This window comes from Oncorhynchus nerka, linkage group LG21, assembly GCF_034236695.1.
Source record: "Oncorhynchus nerka isolate Pitt River linkage group LG21, Oner_Uvic_2.0, whole genome shotgun sequence".
NCBI lineage: Eukaryota > Metazoa > Chordata > Actinopteri > Salmoniformes > Salmonidae > Oncorhynchus > Oncorhynchus nerka.
This window is the reverse complement of record NC_088416.1, coordinates 32,294,212-32,311,255: the sequence shown is the minus strand read 5'-3', so window position 1 is coordinate 32,311,255 and position 17,044 is coordinate 32,294,212. Positions and strand designations below refer to the sequence as shown.

At 43.6% G+C, this 17,044-nt stretch overlaps 1 pseudogene; it reads right to left on the bottom strand.

Moving 5' to 3' along the window:
- Positions 1 to 5,644: 5,644 nt before the first annotated feature.
- Positions 5,645 to 11,093, bottom strand: LOC115110643 (probable ATP-dependent RNA helicase DDX5; annotated as a pseudogene).
- Between the last annotated feature and the right edge of the window lie 5,951 nt (positions 11,094 to 17,044).

Below are 17,044 nucleotides of genomic sequence, written 5' to 3'. Positions count from 1 at the left end.
GCTAGAAAGGTCTGTCTGCATCAAGTAATTGTCTCTGTCCTCCCAGTTAGGGAGTGATGAGCTCTACAGCAGAGTCTCACAACTCAATCGCTGGTTGAAAACTGTTTTCTGCCCCTCCCAAAAGATAGAATTTGTAGATAATTGGCCCTCTTTCTGGGACTCACCCACAAACAGGACCAAGCCTGGCCTGTTGAGGAGTGACGGACTCCATCCTAGCTGGAGGGTGCTCTCATCTTATCCACCAACATAGACAGGGCTCTAACTCCCCTAGCTCCACAATGAAATAGGGTGCCAGGCAGCAGGCTGTTAGCCAGCCTGCCAGCTTAGTGGAGTCTGCCACTAGCACAGTCAGTGTAGTCAGCTCAGCTATCCCCATTGAGACCGTGTCTGTGCCTCGACCTGGGTTGGGCAAAACTAACCATGGCGGTGTTCGCCTTAGCAATCTCACTAGGATAAAGACCTCCTCCATTCCCGTCATTATTGAAAGAGATTGTGATACCTCACATCTCAAAGTAGGGCTACTTAATGTTAGATCCCTCACTTCAAAGACAGTTATAGTCAATGAACTAATCACTGATCATAATCTTGATGTGATTGGTCTGACTGAAACATGGTTTAAGCCTGATGAATTTACTGTGTTAAATGAGGCCTCACCTCCTGGTTACACTAGTGACCATATCCCTCGTGCATCCCGCAAAGGCGGAGGTGTTGCTGATATTTACGATAGCAAATGTCAATTTACCAACAAAAAAAATGACGTTTTCGTCTTTTGAGCTTCCAGTCATGAAATCTATGCAGCCTACTCAATCACTTTTTATAGCTACTGTTTAGCTACTGTTTACAGGCCTCCTGGGCCATATACAGCGTTCCTCATTGAGTTCCCTGAATTCCTATCGGACCTTGTAGTCATAGCAGATAATATTCAAATATTTGGTGACTTTGATATTTACATGGAAAAGTCCACAGACCCACTCCAAAAGGCTTTCGGAGCCATCATCGACTCAGTGGGTTTTGTCCAACATGTCTCTGGACCTACTCACTGTCACAGTCATACTCTGGACCTAGTTTTGTCCCATGGAATAAATGTTGTGGATCTTAATGTTTTTCCTCATAATCCTGGACTATCGGACCACCATTTTATTACGTTTGCAATTGCAACAAATAATCTGCTCAGACCCCAACCAAGGAGCATCAAAAGTCGTGCTATAAATTCACAGACAACACAAAGATTCCTTGATGCCCTTCCAGACTCCCTCTGCCTACCCAAGGACGTCAGAGGACAAAAATCAGTTAACCACATAACTGAGGAACTCAATTTAACCTTGCACAATACCCTAGATGCAGTTGCACCCCTAAAAACTAAAAACATTTGTCATAAGAAACTAGTTCCCTGGTATACGGAAAATACCCGAACTCTGAAGCAAGCTTCCAGAAAATTGGAACGGAAATGGCGCCACACCAAACTGGAAGTATTCCAACTAGCTTGGAGAGACAGTACCGTGCAGTATCGAAGAGCCCTTACTGCTGCTCGATCATCCTATTTTTCCAACTTAATTGAGGAAAATAAGAACAATCCTAAATTTATTTTTGATACTGTCGCAAAGCTAAATAAAAAGCAGCATTCCCCAAGTGAGGATGGCTTTCATTTCAGCAGTAATAAATTCATGAACTTCTTTGAGGAAAAGATCATGATTATTAGAAAGAAAATTGCGGACTCCTCTTTAAATCTGTGTATTCCTTCAAAGCTCAGTTGTCCTGAGTCTGCACAACTCTGCCAGTACCTAGGATCAAGAGAGACACTCAAGTGTTTTAGTACTATATCTCTTGACACAATGATGAAAATAATCATGGCCTCTAAACCTTCAAGCTGCATACTGGACCCTATTCCAACTAAACTACTGAAAGAGCTGCTTCCTGTGCTTGGCCCCCTATGTTGAACATAATAAACAGCTCTCTATCCACCGGATGTGTACCAACTTACTAAAAGTGGGAGTAATAAAGCCTCTCTTGAAAAAGCCAAACCTTGACCCAGAAAATATAAAAAAACTATCGGCCTATATCTATCTTCCATTCCTCTCAAAAATTTTAGAAAAGGCTGTTGCCCAGCAACTCACTGCCTTCCTGAAGACAAACAATGTATACAAAATGCTTCAGTCTCGTTTTAGACCCCATCATAGCATCGAGACTGCACTTGTGAAGGTGGTAAATTACCTTTTAATGGCATCAGACTGAGGTTCTGCATCTGTCCTCGTGCTCCTAGACCTTAGTGCTGCTTTTGATACCATCGGTCACCACATTCTGTTGGAGAGATTGGAAACCCAAATTGGTCTACACGGACAAGTTCTGTCCTGGTTTAGATCTTATCTGTCGGAAAGATATCAGTTTGTCTCTGTGATTGGTTTGTCCTCTGACAAATCAACTGTAAATTTCGGTGTTCCTCAAGGTTCCGTTTTAGGACTACTATTGTTTTCACTATATATTTTACCTCTTGGGGATGTCATTCGAAAACATAATGTTAACTTTCACTGCTATGCGGATTACACACAGCTGTACATTTCAATGAAACATGGTGAAGCCCCAAAATTGCCCTCGCTAGAAGCCTGTGTTTCAGACATAAGGAAGTGGATGGCTGCAAACTTTCTACTTTTAAACTCGGACAAAACAGAGATGCTTGTTCTAGGTCCCAAGAAACAAAGAGATCTTCTGTTGAATCTGACAATTAATCTTAATGGTTGTACAGTCGTCTCAAATAAAACTGTGAAGGACATCGGCGTTATTCTGGACCCCGATCTCTCTTTTGAAGAACATATCAAGACTGTTTCAAGGACAGCTTTTTCCATTCACGTAACATTGCAAAATCAGAAACTTTCTGTCCAAAATGATGCAGAAAAATGTATCCCATGCTTTTGTTACTTCTAGGTTAGACTACTGCAATGCTCTACTTTCCAGCTACCGGATAAAGCACTAAATAAACTTCAGTTAGTGCTAAATACGGCTGCTAGAATCCTGACTAGAACCAAAAAATGTATCATATTACTCCAGTGCTAGCCTCCCTACACTGGCTTCCTGTCAAGGCACGGGCTGATTTCAAGGTTTTACTGGCTAACCTACAAAGCATTACATGGGCTTGCTCTACCTATCTCTCTGATTGGGTCCTGCCGTACATACCTACACGTACGCTACGGTCACAAGACGCAGGCCTCCTAATTGTCCCTTGAATTTCTAAGCAAACAGCTGGAGGCACGGCTTTCTCCTAGAGCTCCATTTTTATGGAATGTCTCAACTCGTCTCAACTTTTAAGTCTTTACTGGAAGACTCATCTCTTCAGTGGGTCATATGATTGAGTGTAGTCTGGCCCAGAAGTGTGAAGGTGAACGGAAAGGCTCTGGAGAAACGAACCGCCCTTGCTGTCTCTGCCTGGCCGGGTTCCCCTCTTTCCACTGGGATTCTCTGCCTCTAACCCTATTAGGGGCTGAGTCACTGGCTTACTGGTGTTCTTCATGCCGTCCCTAGGGAGGGGGCGCCACTTGAGGTTGAGTCACTGATGTGATCTTCTGTCTGGGTTGGTGCGCCTTGGGTTGTGCCGTGGCGGAGATCTTTGTGGGCTATACTGCCTTGTCTCAGGATGGTAAGTTGGTGGTTGAAGATATCCCTCTAGGGGTGTGGGGGCTGTGCTTGGCAAAGTGGGTGGGGTTATATCCTTCCTGTTTGAACTCTGTCCGGGGGTATCATTGATGGGCCACAGTGTCTCCTGACCCCTCCTGTCTCAGCCTCCAGTATTTATGCAGTAGTTTGTGTCGGGGGCTAGGGTCAGTTTGTTATATCTGGAGTACTTCTCCTGTCTTATCCAGTGTCCTGTGTGAATTTAAGTATTCTCTCTCTAATTCTATTTCTTTTCTCTCTCTCAGAGGACCTGAGCCCTAGGATCATGCCTCAGGACAACCTGGCATGATGAGTCCCCAGTCCACCTGGCCGTGCTACTGCTCCAGTTTCAACTGTTCTGCCTGCCATGGAATCCTGACCTGTTCACCGGACGTGCTACTCCCTGTCCCAGACCTATTATTTGACCATGCTGGTCATTCCTGAACATTTGAACATCTTGGCCATGTTCTGTTATAATCTCCAACCGGCACAGCCAGAAGAGGACTTTGGCCAACCTCATAGCCTGGTTCTTCTCCAAGTTTCTTCCTAGGTTTTGGCCTTTCTATGGAGTTTTCCTAGCCAATGTGCTTCAACACCTGCATTGCTTGCTGTTTGGAGTTTTAGGCTGTGTTTCTGTACAGCACTTTGAGATATCAGCTGATATATGAAGGGCTATATAAATAAATTTGATATGAATTGGAACACCGACTGCGAGCCAGGCCTAATCGCCCAACATCAGTGGCCAACTTCACTAATACTCTAGTGGAGGTATGGAAGCAAATCCCCACAGCAATGGTCCAACATCTAGTGGAAAGCCTTCCTAGAAGAGTAGAGGCTGTTATAGCTGTAAAGGAGGAACCAACTACATATTAACGGCCATGATTTTGGAATGAGGTGGTCGAAGAGCAGGTGTCCACATACTTTGTCATGTAATGTACTTTAGGGCCATTCAGATCATCACGGCTGTGAAAATGTGTATCTCTCACCCTCAAGCCATCTAGAAGAAACGGAGTTCCTGAGTTCAGTGCTTTTCTCTAGCAGGGTCAGACATCACAATAGTCACTATCTGCTTGCCATCTAGAACGGATACAGTACAAGCTGTCAAAACATGTTTAATACAGTTTGAGCTGGGTTGAGCTTTAATAGATGCGTCACTCCACCCAAACAAGTCCCTGTCAACACCTTTGGGAAGGCAGACAGGGCAAACCAGTTACCCAACCCTCACCAGCTTGCTAAGAGGGATGGGAGAGGATGGTTTCATGTGCTGCGCAGTAAAAGCAGGCAGAGAAACATGTTTGGTAAATGGTGAGTAAATCCAGGCCATAAAATGCCTTCATGAAATTGACTGACTTTTCCTTCCAATAGCAGCCACTCCAATCAATATTGAGGTTGTGTTTAAGACTACAGCTGGTACAGTGTGTCCAGGACAGATTCTCTTACTGCATTAGGTATTATATACACCGCACTACTAACAGTGGAAGAAACCATGAAGCCGAACTAAACGTTAATGAAATCAGCCAGGTCAGAGCCTTTCCTAGGATTGGAAAGCAGAGAACACCTGCAAGACAATGTGCATATTTAACTCAGCATATTGAGCACAACAAAATGGGTATCTGCAGAAATCCTTGCGCAGGCTTAGCCATCTGGTCAATGAGGGGAAAATTGAACTGGGTACTGTCTGCAACCTGCCACTAAGGGCAGAGGTTGTTTAAGCTTTGATTCACACTTGATTTACATAAAAGGCACATCAATAAGCTGACAAATCCAAGTACATTGATGTTGCATAACTGCAAGCCATAACATAAGTGCTATATAGTCAAGTGTAATAAACAACCGTGAGCATTGACTAATTTAAGCAATTGACCACGTTCATATATCCCTCTAGACAAAATATTCATTCCATACTGCTCCTGAGAATTAATCCATTTACCTGTTGAGGCAAAGTGGAACACACTTAAGCATTTTCTGGAACTCATGTAATCGTGTAAAGAAGACAACAAGATAGGTATTTTTGGTTTTTATTGCGAAAGGCCATGCAGTGCCTCCCAGTTAAGATCTTAACATATAACTTTAAATGGTACAGGTGGGACAAAACAATACGTCTGCAATAACTAGTACAAAATAAGACTAAACATCACTGAGGAATGTAACAAATTAAATAAGTAAAAGAAAGCAAAATTGTGCGCCATCGCTATTGCTGCGCTGCAGGACCACCCCGCCACAGGGACTTTATAGAGGTTCAAAAATTGGTTGAACCCTGGTGTAAAAAATTAAACAGTACAATTTTGGATAGAGTATAGGACTAAGACAAAAAAAAGCAATAATTTACCATCTTTACTTTCATGTTTACTGTGGGAATTGAGGGGGCATTGGGTAAGGCACCATGGGCTGTGGTGCTTGTTGCTGTGTGAAGGGGAACTGTTGATGGCTCATGCCACTCTGTGCACCGCCTTGGTTGGCACTAAACTGTGGGGCCTGGAAGTTCTGCGTTGGGAACACCCCGGCCTGGCTGGCACCATAGTTTGACTGGCCGTTGGTGCCGTAGCCGCCGCCAAAACCATTGCCGCTTTTGTCAAAGCCACTTGCCCCATAACCTCCACTCTGTGAATTTGTGCCAAAGACTTTCTTTGGTCCACTGTCAAAACCTCTATCGTTTTCCCTGTCCCTAAAGCTACTGAAGTCACGCCTGCCCCCGGAGGAGTACCTGTCCCGGCGGTCATCCCTAAATCCACTACCACCTCTGCCTCCCCTTGAATGACCTGAAAGGAAAAACAAGAACAAATTAGAATGGGCTTTCATGCTAGTTCGAGTGATATGAGATAGGTACATGGGAAAACACTGTAGGGGGTAAATAAATGGCTAACAAAAATGAATCAAGATCCCATAGCTTTGACTGTGCCAAACCCATCCACGTCAACAAAAAAGGGGGAAAAATGGCTGCAGCTGAACCACAGTTCCTGTATCTCACCAATTAGATTTACCTCCTCTGTCCGCCATCTGGAGGAGTTTAGGGTTGATGGCCTGGTTGGCCTCACGGAGCACAGCAACGAGGTCGCTGGCCTGCCTCATGTTGTTGGGGGTGAAGAAGGTGTAGGCTGTGCCAGTCTTTTGGCTCCGGGCAGTTCTGCCAATGCGGTGGATATAGTCCTCAGAGTTGTTGGGGTAGTCAAAGTTGATGACAAATTTCACATCTTCAACATCTGTAGGATGTGTTGCAGTGTGGCAAAAAAAACCAAAAAGGAGCGCACAAAGATGCACACCACAACAGCCAGACCAAAAGAGCAAAGTTAGTACAACCAGTCACTGGATGTAGCTGGTTTTTCCACTAGGCTGTAAAGAATAGTATTAGATAACTCCAGAAAGGCTAAATCCGTGGGGATACTACGGTGGGAAGAGAGAAACGATGCACACTCCAAATGCTTCCAATCCAGATAACCCCTCAATTCTCAACAGCCCCTCCCCCAAAAAGGATCAGAAGTCTTACCATAAAGGAGTATGCATTCACTAGTCCATTCCCATTGCAGAAAACTCCCACACAATGTCAAGTGACTGCAGGGTGCTTCTACACAGTAAGGCCACTATGCGCACTGTTGCCTCTTCATGTGCCAAAACTAGGGCCTTATGGTGATAATGAAGGCCCTTTCTTCCCACACACTCATAAGAAGCTCGCTATAAAGGCAACGTCTTGCCAAGACCATAAACAATTGGGGAAAGCTAAAAATGGAGCCACTTACTCCTGTGACCCATAACAAAAGTACCCCCAGTCTCAAGGCAAGATATTCCCAGAACCAGTGTTCACGTGATCAAATGTCTCTCGTTGGCAGGTCTCGACATGACTTGAAACACAGGTGAGGGAGGAGTGCGAGCTTGGATTTTGTCCCCAGCCAACTGACATGACCCACTGACACTAAGCGCCAGTAGCCATATCATTACAGAGGTGAACGTGTAATGGGACTTACAACTGGTCTCAAAACAGAAGTTTAGGAAACTGCCACAATTGTCACACATGCTTTGAGAAAAGCGACACCTTCCAGAATTCGATGACTTGCAATACAATGCCCAAACCGACATGCAAGACATGGAAACAGCAGAGCCTGGTGGAGCCATGAGCTTGGGTGTGAAGCAGTCCAAACCGATGCCAGAGAACAGCTGCATTTACAGGGGTGCGGCAGCTAACCCTCATTTAGGCCCCCATTTGGGCAGCCCAGCGTGATATTCAGCACTCGGGCCCCGCCACCTCTGTATGTGACTGGGTGATGTCCCAGTCAGGACACCTCCAAGAGTCCTCCTTCCCCCTCTGGAGACCTGGGCGTGTCATGCCAAGGCCCTGCCTCAAAAGACCGCTCCTTCAGATAGGGGAGAAACTCAGAAGGCAGAAGAGTTACAGAAAGAAACACTTTCTATCAGAAAAAAAGTTGGTACAAGGTACCAAGGACAGAATGAAACTAACCTAGACCCCTGGAGGCGACATCTGTGGCAATGAGAATTGGCGCCTTTCCAAACTTGAACTCTGAAAAAGGAAAAGAAATTGATAGCTGGCCATAAAAGGGTGTGTCATAAATGGTTCTTGTGATAAACTCACCATTGAGCACCCAGTCCCTCTCCTGCTGGCTCTTGTCTCCATGGATGCCCATTGCTGGCCAACTAAAAGGAGCAAGTGTCAATTGAGTCCAGTGAAACAAATGACTACCCTGAGTTTAAAGGAGGAAGTATTGATGTCACTTACCCATCCCGCCTCATCCTCCTAGTGATCTCGTCACATCTCCTCTTGGTCTCTGTAAAGATTATGGTTTTGTTCTCCTTCTCACTCATGATCTCCTCTAGAAGGCGGAGGAGTCTGGAAAGGCAGGGAAGTATTCAATTAGTGACTCGACAAAACAAGTGTCTAAGTCTTATTTTCCACCCATTACATATACAGAAATGACAGGTCAGACAGGACTCACTTGTCTTCTTTCTCGCCATCATTGCAAACATCCACGATCTGCAAGATGTTGTGGTTGGCACTCAGCTGCAAAGCTCCCACATTGATCTGGACGTAGTCCTTCAGGAAGTCCTCTGCCAGCTGGCGCACCTCTTTGGGCCAAGTGGCACTCCACATCAGCGTCTGTCGGTCAGGCTGGAGAGAAGGAACATGTCAGAATTTCCCTTGATAACTGTCCCCAAGTGAGATCAGTAGACTAACACATCACAACAGAACTCACTCTGATTTGGTCCACAATTTTTCGGATTTGTGGTTCGAATCCCATATCGAGCATTCGGTCAGCCTCATCCAGTACCAGGTAAGTGCATCTGCGCATGTTGGTCTTTCCTGCTTCCAGGAAGTCAATAAGCCTGCCAGGTGTGGCAATGCAAATCTCCACACCTATAATAAACAATCATGAGCACCAAATTCCATAGATTAAAATCAGCCAAATGCATAGAGCGGTTGTGGAACTTACCTCTATCCAGGTCACGGAGCTGTGGCCCTTTGGGCGCACCCCCATAAACACAGACAGACTTCAGGCGAGAAGCTCTGCCATACTCTGCTGCCACCTGCTGGACCTGCTGAGCCAGCTCACGGGTCGGGGCAAGCACTAAGCACTGTAAGAAAGGTTAAATACCATAAACCCATGTTGGGTGGATGAGAGGTTAGATACAAGTCTTTGAATAACCATGGGTACTTACAATAGGGCCATCTCCACGTTCCAGGAAAGGCTGGTGATTAATGTGCACGATTGCTGGCAACAAGTACTGCAGGGGAAAAATGACATTGCATTACAGTAAGGATCAGTCCTCTTATTTTTATGAGCAATTCTAAGTTGTTGGAATAGTCAATGCTAATATTCTCAACACTTACCGAGAGAGTTTTCCCAGAGCCCGTCTGTGCAATACCAACCATGTCCTTGCCACTCAAAGCCAGTGGCCAACCCTGTGCTTGGATCGGTGTTGGTTCTGACCAGCCTGCTTTATTAATGACATCCATCACGTAGGCTGTGCAAAAGTGAAGGGTTTACATGAAAACTAGCCCAGATGAGAAATAAATATTTCAACTGAATGTGTCAGATATTAATGGATGTGCCTACTTGGAAAACTGGCTTCATGGAACTTCATAATTGGATTTGGGCAGTCCCTCCCCTTCACAGTAACCGCTTTAGTACTTCTGTACTGTGCAACCTCTTGCTGCAATGTAACATGGACTCAGATCAATTGGCATGGCAATGCAAAAGACAACTACAGCAAATGGGCATTGGTGATTGGGGAAAAAGGAACATGTGCAAGAACACATGCCAGTAGCCATTACATAACATTTAATGTAAATCAGCTGCATCTGGATGTTGACCACTAGAATACATACCGGAGATCTCCGAGTAACATCTGGGTGCTCTTGGTAAAAGTTCTTTTCAAATTTAGAGAGTTCGTCAAGGTTCCAGTGCTTCTTGCGCAGTCGATCACCGGGATTACCAAACTTCCCCCACCACCACCACCTCTTCCACCGCCTCCAAAACGAGGTGGTCCACTGCCATATCTGGGAAGTGAATGGTGTAATGTTAGTCACGCCAACCAATGTAAAAGATATTTAGGTTACCAGTGGATATACTCGCCTGAGTAAACGCCAAGTGAAGAAATTTACATTTTAGATTTAACAGAAAATTGTCTAGTGACAACTAGCAGTCATCGTACACATTACCCCAACTTCAATACAATGCAGAAGGTACTGCCAGCTTTTTAAGTTATACAAATTAGAAGAAATGCTAGACTTATTGGACTCTGCGTCACGTTAAAACAGCCATCTTAAGTATATCCAGCAGAGGAACAATGGGGGGGGGGGGGGGGGGGGGGGGGGGGAGAAACCGGCCGGCATTTTGTATCCGCATTCAATGATGCCACATGGCGTACAAATACATTTAGTCGGCTAGTTTGCCGGTTATCGAACACATGCTGTATGAAGAGGCACAATATTAATGTTAAGATTAACTTTATGAAAATGTGATATCGTAAATTAGAAAACCACAACAGCTGACTAGCTGGTTCGCATTTAATAAAACAGGCCTCCAGCTAAGAATTTTCGGATTCAGATCAGGCCTCCTGCTAGTTTCATAACGAAACGGGGCCTTTAAAAACGTTTGTCCCTTCTGATTCTGAATATGCAAATTTCGATATTAACTTTTTTAAATGGAGACTACGATACTCTAAGGGGAAAATATATATATATATGTAGGTAGCTACTGTGCGTCATGTCAGCCATTTCTGGCGAGAAAACACGAGGTGTTAAATTCGCCTAAAATTCTTTCATTCAGACACTTACCCTCTATCTCTACCACGATCTCTGTCAGAAAATCCAGGCATCTTGTAAACAAAGTGTATAAATAAAAAAGATAAATAAACTACGACTGAAAATCCGATATCAAACCCGAACTGCGGTGATGATGCTGAAATGCCGGTGAACTCAAAAAAGAGATTCGGGTTTTATTGCATGAGGAAGTGTCACGTTCCGTCTGAGTGAAGTATTAATCCGCCGTGAACTGACTACACCGCAGCACATTGCGTAACGTCACATTCAAAGCTATTTGGAAGGAAAACGTGCATATTTTGCGTCTATGTTTCTAAAATGGTGTGAAATGGAGGAGCTAATTTGTCGCAATGTGTTTATAATGTTAAAGGCGCCTTATAGATAACGTATATGTATCCCATATGAAAATCCATTATAAAAACATGTTTTGAAACAAATGCTATTCCAAATTGAATCTCTAATACGACAGAATGCTATTGTGCACAACTTGTGGCATAGGTATTTTGTATTGTCAGTTTATCACATTTTATCAGCTGTATCACAATAACCACGTTTCCATCCAGTTTTACACGAGTAAATTCATACCGTATTAACAGCTGTGATATAAATGCCGACGGTGTGTCCGTACAATTATTTATGTGAGAAATTCACGCGACGATATGGTATGACTCGGGAAACCATTCCGTGTATTGGGCTACATATGAAATTCATTATTATGAACTTCACAGGTTGGTAAAAGTGCACGGTGATCTTGATGCTCCTTTCCAATAAATATTGAGGGTCTAATTCTGGTGACATGACGCTTGACTGTAGTTTGACAAATAAACAAATTCTCGCTCTTAGGTGTATCAGAGCGATATATTTAGACATAGCTCTCTGGGTGTATCACTTGGGATTATTTAATGGAACCTGTTGGCGAAAGCATATGTACAAAAAAGAAACAGTTGTGATCCGGTTGATCCTTTTACCATAAGTGACGTCAGAGCTCAAAGAAAGCACATCCAGTGAAAAAAAAATATGGCTAGACGGCAGTCGCAAACTAGTGCAGTTGATTTGCAGGAAAATCGCACTAAAATTAGAATTCCGCTGATTACTTTAGCGTAAAAGATGGTAGACCTAAAGCCACTTAATAATGTCATGTTTTTAATTAATAATAGACTGTAAAGGTTTTTTTAAATTGGAAAAGCTCCTCTGTAATGTGAAAATGTTGATTTACAGTGAAAAGTCCCTAACCTCCGAACTTGTTAGTGTAGTTCTGGGTCAGTTGTCTATATTTTTTTCTCACTAAAATGCCTTTGATAGACTACTGCCGTTAATTACAGTGCCTCCCGAAAGTATTCACCAATGGTTACTTTAAAACAGTTACTGAGTTTAATGGCTGTGATCGAAAACTGAGGATGGACCAACAACATTGTAGTTAATCCACAATACTAACCTAATTGACAGAGTGAAAAGAAGGAATCCTGTACAGAATACAAATATTCAGAAACCTGCATCCTTTTTGCAATAAGGCACTAAAGTAAAACTTTTTAAAAAAGTGGCAAAGAAATTAACTTTTTGTCCTGAATACAAGCATTATGTTTGTGGCAAATCAAACAAATCCCATTTCTATCACAGCCAGTAAACTCTGTAACTGTTTTAAAATAAGCATTGGCCTCATGGTGAAATCTCTGAGTGGTTTCAAATCAAATTTTATTTGTCACATACACATGGTTAGCAGATGTTAATGCGAGTTGTAGCGAAATGCTTGTGCTTCTAGTTCCGACAATGCAGTGATAACCAACAAGTAATCTAACTAACAATTCCAAAACTACTGTCTTATACACAGTGTAAGGGGATAAAGAATATGTACATAAGGATATATGAATGAGTGATGGTACAGAGCAGCATACAGTAGATGGTATCGAGTACAGTATATACATATGAGATGAGAATGTAGACAAAGTAAACAGTGGCATAGTTAAAGTGGCTAGTGATACATGTATTACATAAGGATGCAGTCGATGATGTAGAGTACAGTATATACGTATGCATATGAAGATGAATAATGTAGGGTAAATAACATTATATAAGGTAGCATTGTTTAAAGTGGCTAGTGATATATTTACAACATTTCCCATCAATTCCCATTATTAAAGTGGGTGGAGTTGGGTCAGTGTCAATGACAGTGTGTTGGCAGCAGCCACTCAATGTTAGTGTTGGCTGTTTAACAGTCTGATGGCCTTGAGATAGAAGCTGTTTTTCGTCTCTCGGTCCCAGCTTTGATGCACCTGTACTGACCTCGCCTTCTGGATGATGGCGGGGTGAACAGGCAGTGGTTCAGGTGGTTGATGTCCTTGATGATCTTTATGGCCTTCCTGTAACATCGGGTGGTGTAGGTGTCCTGGAGGGCAGGTAGGTGAGGTGCAGACCTCACTACCCTCTGGAGAGCCTTACGGTTGAGGGCGGAGCAGTTGCCGTACCAGGCGGTGATACAGCCCGCCAGGATGCTCTCGATTGTGCATCTGTAGAAGTTTGTGAGTGCTTTTGGTGACAAGCCGAATTTCTTCAGCCTCCTGAGGTTGAAGAGGCGCTGCTGCGCCTTCTTCACGACGCTGTCAGTGTGAGTGGACCAATTCAGTTTGTCTGTGATGTGTATGCCGAGGAACTTAAAACTTGCTACCCTCTCCACTACTGTTCCATCGATGTGGATAGGGGTGTTCCCTCTGCTGTTTCCTGAAGTCCACAATCATCTCCTTAGTTTTGTTGACGTTGAGTGTGAGGTTATTTTCCTGACACCACACTCCGAGGGCCCTCACCTCCTCCCTGTAGGCCGTCTCGTCGTTGTTGGTAATCAAGCCTACCACTGTTGTGTCGTCCACAAACTTGATGATTGAGTTGGAGCGTGCGTGGCCACGCAGTCGTGGGTGAACAGGGAGTACAGGAGAGGGCTCAGAACGCACCCTTGTGGGGCCCCGTGTTGAGGATCAGCGGGGAGGAGATGTTGTTGCCTACCCTCACCACCTGGGGGCGGACCGTCAGGAAGTCCAGTACCCAGTTGCACAGGGCGGGGTCGAGACCCAGGGTCTCGAGCTTGATGACGAGCTTGGAGGGTACTATGGTGTTGAATGCCGAGCTGTAGTCGATGAACAGCATTCTCACATAGGTATTCCTCTTGTCCAGGTGGGTTAGGGCAGTGTGCAGTGTGGTTGAGATTGCATCGTCTGTGGACCTATTTGGGCGGTAAGCAAATTGGAGTGGGTCTAGGGTGTCAGGTAGGGTGGAGGTGATATGGTCCTTGACTAGTCTCTCAAAGCACTTCATGATGACGGAAGTGAGTGCTACGGGGCGGTAGTCGTTTAGCTCAGTTACCTTAGCTTTCTTGGGAACAGGAACAATGGAACAATGGTTTCCTTCCTCTCTGGCAACTGTGGGTGCATTGATACACAATCCAAAGGAATATTCAGTGTCTGCTTTTATATTTTCACCTATCTACCAATAGGTGCTCTTATTTGTGAGGCATTGGAAATTCTCCTGGTCTTTGTGGTTTAATCTGTACTGAAATGCACTTCTCGACTGAGGACCTTACATATCATTGTATGTTTGGGGTACAGAGATGGATATGTTCAAAACCATGTTAACTACTATTTGACACAGAGTGATCGATGCAATGTATTATGTGACTTGTTAAGCACATTTTACTCCTGAACTTATTTGCAGGGTTGCCATAACAAATACTTCTTTGCACTGACATTATGGGTAATTGTGTGTAGATCAGTAACACAAATCTAAATTGGATTCATTTTAAATTCAGTCTGTAACACAACAAAATGTGGAAAAAGGTGTGAATACTTTTTGAAGGCACTGTATGTGATCAGGTTTAATATGCAGAGTGGTGTACCACTGCTTGGATCTGAAATAACATCAATGTCAAGGTTGGCTGTAGGCTACCACAGAAACAATCTGTTTAGGCCTATACAGTCCATCACACTACCAAATTGTCTACCCATTCTTTTGTCTGAGCAAATAGATACTGATTCCCCAAGCCCCCTCCCATCACCACCTTTCCCCATCATCATTGATGAAAGCACTTCAGTTCACGCCTCTGCTGCTCAGGACATGCCAGACTCATTCTAATTCAAATAAATGCTCGAATTAAATGGAAAGCTTTACAGCTCCCACTTTGTCAAGATTTAAAAAGTTGGTTAAAGGATGACATAACATACTAGTGTGCTACAATACTTCATCTTCTATGAAACACGCCCCTAAACTGACCTGTTTATTGTATCATGGTAATCTAATAAATGTAGTATTGTAATAACAGCCATTACTATAGATTTAAAAAAAAAACATTTCTGATCTTATGCTGTATGTAAAATGACCAATGTCATCTTTCTCATTTCTAAAGTAATCCTTCTCGTATCCCTTTCTGATTCGAAGTCAGAGACACATTAGCAGACAATACTCTTCGTGTACCTACGCTGTTCTAAATTACAGTTGCTAAGGAAAATAACCTCTCCCTCAACGTCAACAAAAAACGAAGGAACTGATTGTGAAATTACCCTCCAGCGGAGTGATGAAGACAGCCCGGTACATCACTGGGAACGTGCTTACACCCATCTCAGGACATTACTCGAAACGGTGCTTGAGGAAGGCACGCTGCATCATCATGGACCCACACCCCAACACGGCTGTTCTCTCCCTTACCGTCAGGGCTCTTATAATACTGCTCAATTTATACACTTGCAATTTATACACATCCCGAGTCAATACTTTGTAGAAGCACTTTTTGTGGCACTTACAGCTTAAGAGTTTCGTAGGTATGTCTCTATCAGCTTTGCATCTGGATTTAGGGATTTTTCTCCCATTCTTCCTTGCAGATTTTCTCAAGTATTGTTAAATTAGATGAAATTGGCGGTGAACAACAATCTTTAAGTCTTTCCACAGATTTTCAATGGGATTCAAGTCAGGGCTTTGGCTGGCCACTGAAGGACTTTCACATTCTTGTTTGGAAGCCATTCCAGTGTTGCTTTGGCTGTATGCTTGTGGTCTTTGTCCTTTTAGAACGTAAATCATTTCCCAAGTCTAAGGTAATTTAGACTCTGAAGAAAGGTACTCATCAGGATTTACCTGTATTTTTCTCCATTCATTGTTCGCTCTATCCTGACAGGTTGGCAGGTAGCCTAGTGGTTAGAGCGTTGGACTTGTAAGGTTGCAAAGATTGTATCCCCAAGGTAAAAATCTGTTGTTCTGCTCCCGACAAGGCAGTTAACCCACTGTTCCTAGGCCGTCATTGAAAATAGGAATTTGTTCTTAACTGACTTTCCTAGTTCAATTAAGGTAAAAAAGAAAAAGTCTCCCAGTCCCTGCTGTTAAAAAGCATGATGCTGCCACCACCATGCTTCACGGTAGGGATGGTGTTAGATCGGTGTTGAGCTGTACCTGGTTCTCTAGACATAGCACTTTCCATTCAGGCCAAAGGGTTAAATTCTTGTCTCATCAGACTATAGAATATTTTGCCTTGTGCTTTCAGAATCTTTCATGTGCCTTTTTTCAAACTCCAGGCATGCTGTCATGTCCCTTTTTTATAATATAATATAATCTAAATAATATATACTGAATAAAAATATAAACACAAGATGCAAAGTGTTGGTTCCATGTTTCATGAGCTGAAATAAATAATATTCCCCAACATTTTCCATATGCACATATCACGAAGATGTGGCATATCACGAAGATGATTAAACAGCACGATTATTACACAGGTGCACCTTGTGCTGGGGACAATAAAAGGCCACTAAAATGTACAGTTTTTTCACACAACACAACACCACAGATGTCTAAACTTTTGAGGGAGGGTGCAACTGGCAACAGAGCTGCTGCCAGAGAAATTAATGTTAATTTCTCTACCATAAGCAACTTCCAAAACGTTATTTTAGAGAATTTGGCAGTACATCCAAACAGCCTCACAACTGTAGACCACGACATAACCACGCTAACCCAAGACCTCCACATCTGGCTTCTTCAACTGTGGGATCGTCTGAGGATGGGGTGGTGCTGAGGACAATGCTCGCTTTGAGGACAATACAGTGCCACTGACACGGCCAGCACCAAAACCTGCGGACTCTCCTTCACTGCAGCCGGCGTGAGTAA